We start from the raw sequence: 4560 nt of genomic DNA on the forward strand, positions 1-4560 counted from the left end.
GGTTTCTGTTATGGAAAAGGAGAAGTAAATGTTTTAATAAGGAAAGGTGAAAAGAAAACCATAGCAAATGTTTATTATGTTCCTGGAATGAAATGTAACCTCTTAAGTATTGGATAGCTTATTCAAAAGGGGTACAATGTTTTTTTTGTGAATGGTGTATGCACCATCATGGATAAAACACCCAACAAAAAATGTATTGTTGAAGTGAAGATGAAAAGGAATAGGATGTTCCCTCTCAGAATGAAAGCAAATTTAAAAAATGGAGAAGAAATAGCAGCAGTGACACACGAGGATTTCCAAAGCGAACCAAAAGATGAAAATTGGTTGTGGCACTTGAGATTTGGACATCTCAACTTTGGAGGTCTTAACTTGTTGAATAGAAAAGGAATGGTAAGAGGATTACCATTGATAGAGAAACCAGACAGCCTTTGTGAGGTTGTATCTTGGGGAAAAAACACAGAGAAAGTTTTCCATCTGGGAAAAGCATAAGGGCAAAAGCACCCTTAGAGATTGTCCACTTAAATTTATGTGGACCGATGTAAACTCCATCACTTGCAAGCAGCCACTATATGCTAACATTTATTGATGATTTTACTAGAAAAACTTGGGTTTATTTCCTGAAGAACAAAAGTGAAGTGTTTGAGAGATTTTGCAATTTCAAAGCACTTGTAGAAAACCAAAGTGGGTTGTATATCAAAGTTCTAAGAACTGATAGAGGAGGTGAGTATATCTCCAAATAATTTCTACGTTTTTGTAGAGAAAATGGAATTCATAAGCAGTTTACCACTAGGTACACTCTGCAGCAAAATGGAGTTGCCGAAAGGAAGAATAGGACAATCATGGATATGGCGAGGAGTATGTTAAAGGCAAAGCATTTTCCAAATGATTATTGGGCTAAAGCTATACACTGTGCAGCGTACATTTTGAATAGATGCCCTACAAAAGCAGTCATGAACAAAGTGCCAGAAGAAGCATGGAGTGGGACAAAGCAAGGAGTCACCCACATGAAAGTTTTTGGATGTGTGGCTTATGCACACATTCCAGATCAACTAAGGAAGAAGTTGGACAACAAAGGGGAGAAATGTATTTTCATTGGATACAGTGAGGAATCCAAAGCTTATAGGTTGTATAACCCATCCACCAAGAAGCTTATTGTGAGTAGAGATGTTCATTTCATTGAGGAGGAAGCTTAGGATGGAAGCATAGAGAAAACAATGAATGTTAAAAACTCTTTGTCTCATGATGAAGATGATGAGGAGATGGCTGAAATACATCCCCAAATAGCAGCACCAACACAAGGGCAGCAAGAGACACCCTTAAGGAGAAATGAAAGTTCTTCTCCAAGCACACCACAAGGAGGAAATTCAAGTGCTTCTTCAAGCACTTGTACACCAAATGAAAGAGGTAAGAAGTTCATAAATTTAAGTGACATTTATGAACAAGAGGCAACAAATGAATGTATGAACTCTTTGTTTGCTTTATATTGTCATGTTGATGACCCTCTTCATTTTGAAGAAGAAATTAAGGATAGGAAATGGATAGAAGCTATGGATGAGGAGATCAATGCCATAGAAAGAAACAAGACATGGGATTTAGTTGAACTACCAAAAGGAAAATAAGTCATTGGAGTTAAATGGGTCTACAAGACCAAGAGTAATGTTGAAGGCAAAATAGAAAGACATAAGGCAAGACTTGTTGTCAAAGGATATAAGCAGCAGCATGGGAGAGACTATGAGGAAACTTTCACACTAGTTGCTAGAATGGAAATCGCGAGAGCAGTGTTGTCCATAGCAGTGCAAAACAAGTGGAAAGTTTACCAAATGGATGTGAAGTCAACATTCGTAAATGGAGTATTAATGGAAGAGGTTTACATTGAACAACCTCTAGGCTATGAAAAGAAAGGCCAAGAGCACAAAGTGTGCAGAGCTCTTTATGGGCTAAAGCAAGCACCAAGAGCGTGGTACATTAAGATAGATTCCTATCTAATGGAAAATGGATTTGAAAAGTGTGAGGGAGAACCCACCCTCTACATCAAAGAAAAGGATGGTAAAATACTAATTGCTGTGTTATATGTTGATGATGTTATTTTCACAGGTAATGATGATTACCTTATTAAAATTTTTGAAACAGACATGAAAGAAGAATTTGAAATGACTGACATGGGTTTGCTGAGATACTTCTTAGGAATAGAAGTAGAACAAAATGGAAATGGGATTTTTATCTCACAAGTGAAATATGTTAATGAAGTGTTGGAAAAATTTAATATGCAGGAGAGCAAAGCAGCAATCACTTCCACAGTGATGGGATTAAAACTCAGCAAAGAGGACAACAACAAGGATTTTGATCCTAGTTTGTACAAGAGCATAGTTGGCAGCCTCATGTATTTGATTGCAACTAGGCCAGATATAATGCATGTTGTTAGTTTGATTTCCAGATTCATGGAGAGGCTAAAATAAGCACATTGGCAGGCAGCAAAAAGGATTCTGAGGTATGTTAAAGGTACTAAAAAGTTTGGCATTTTATACACTACTTCATAATGTTCGGATTTAATTGGATACACTGATAGTGATTGGGCTGGAAGTGTAGATGATTGGAAAAGCACATCCAGTTATGTTTTTCACATGGATTCAGGAGCCATTTCATGGGCTTCTAAAAAACAACATATTGTAGCGTTGTCTACAACAGAGGCAGAATATGTGGCAGCTACAACAACAACGTGTCAAACAATTTGGATGAGAAGAATGTTAAGGAGTTTATGCCAAGAGCAAGCAAAAGGAACTGTGATTTTTTGTGATAATAGCTCAACTATTGCATTATCCAAGAATTCTGTGTTTCATAAGAGAACGAAACACATTGACACAAAGTTTCATTACATCAGGAAATTGGTAAACAATGGAGAAATTTTGTTAGAACACTGCAAAACTCAGGAGCAGGTTGCAGATATTCTGGCCAAACCATTGGGGTAGAAAAGTTTTGAGTTTTTGAGGAAATGTCTAGGTATCACTGATAACCCAACAGTTGAAATTAAAGGGGAGTGTTGAAATATTACTTTCAACTGCAGCGTTTGCCGGAATCCACCATTAAACAGTGACCACAAAACCGTCATGGGATTCCCGCACCGCCTTTTACGGAATGGTGGTAATTCTCGGGGGGGCAGCGATCACACTCATTGGCTGACACGTACCCTGAGTGGTTTGTCAATACAACTTTTCCCTGGTGCGTAAAGTTCGGTAAAAAGGGACATCCGGCTATTTTCCATAATAGTTGGATGGACGTGGAGCAAAATCTACGGTTAAAAAAATATATCACCATGTGAAGTAATTAAAGAAAATTTATTACGGTTGTTGAATGTAGGTGAAGTTTTTAATTTTATTGTTTTTAATTCACGGGAGTCGTTTTTTTTACGATACAAGTAAAAAAAATGTCATGTTTTTTTCGTTGTTGAATATGCAATGTAATACGCAGCAGCGCAGAAGTAAGAAGTGGAAAAATTACACACGGCAGTGTTAATTTTTCTTGAGAGACAGAGTGAAGTTCTTGAACTACCTCTGAAGCAGTCTTGGTGTAATCCCTCTGTTAGAGGAAGACTTTTGTTAAAGTTAGTTTTTGTTAATGAATAATTTTTTTTTTTTGTGTGTGTAAAACTCTGTCATTCCAAAAAAAAAATTAGTTTTTTCTGTTAAGATTGCAGACTTTGGGTTTAGTAATGTTATGCGCGATGGACATTTTCTTAAAACAAATTGTGATAGCCCAAATTATGTTGCCCACGAGGTAATATCAGGTAAATTATATGCAGGGCCAGAGGTAGATGTTTGGAGTTATGGAGTTATATTATATGCACTTCTCTGTGGAAGTTTTCCATTTGATGATGAAAACATTCCAAATCTTTTCAAGAAAATAAAGGGTGGAATATACACACCTCCAAGTCATTTGTCATCTGGAGCACAGGTTTTGATCCCAAGGGTGCTTGTTGTCAATCCAATGAAAAGGATGACCATTCCAGAGATTCATTAGCATCCCTCGTTTCTAGAGAAACTTCCACGCTATTTGGCAGTTCCCCCACCTGATACAATTCAACAAGCAAAAAGATTGATGAAGAAAGTCTTTAGGAGGTGATTAAAAGGAATTTTGATAGCAACCAGTTGGTAGAATCCCTTCGAAGCAGAATACAGAATGAGGCTACAGTTGCATCTTATTTGATGCTGAATAATTGATGCCATATCTCTAATGGTTATCTTGTACAAATAACATATATCCAAAATTAATAGATATTCCATCCGCGACTCAACAATTAGAGAAAATTGCAAAATAATATGGTGAAAATTTCACCGGAACCAAGCCATTGACGATTCCTTCCTTCTTCTTGCCGAGGAAAACTCACATCACTTCTTGATCCTTCCTCTTTATCTCTGCACTCTGAGTCCTCACGATGGCTGGCTCATGATGCTCCTTCCATTAGCAAATCTCTCCTGGCAGTGGCTTGTCCCTTTTAATATTTGACTACTTCAGCAACCACAGGAAACAATGCATAGACTTAGCACTGCAAGACAAACATGGACA

The 4560-nt window shown here is 37.3% G+C and overlaps 1 pseudogene; it reads left to right on the forward strand.

The window, feature by feature from the left end:
• The first annotated feature begins 3104 nt into the window (after nt 1-3104).
• LOC149266054 (SNF1-related protein kinase catalytic subunit alpha KIN10 pseudogene) lies at nt 3105-4265 on the forward strand (annotated as a pseudogene).
• Nucleotides 4266-4560: the final 295 nt, after the last annotated feature.

Source organism: Pinus tabuliformis, chromosome 6 (genome assembly GCF_031772625.1).
Source record: "Pinus tabuliformis cultivar Carrire ecotype Pingquan chromosome 6, CPIR1, whole genome shotgun sequence".
Lineage (NCBI taxonomy): Eukaryota > Viridiplantae > Streptophyta > Pinopsida > Pinales > Pinaceae > Pinus > Pinus tabuliformis.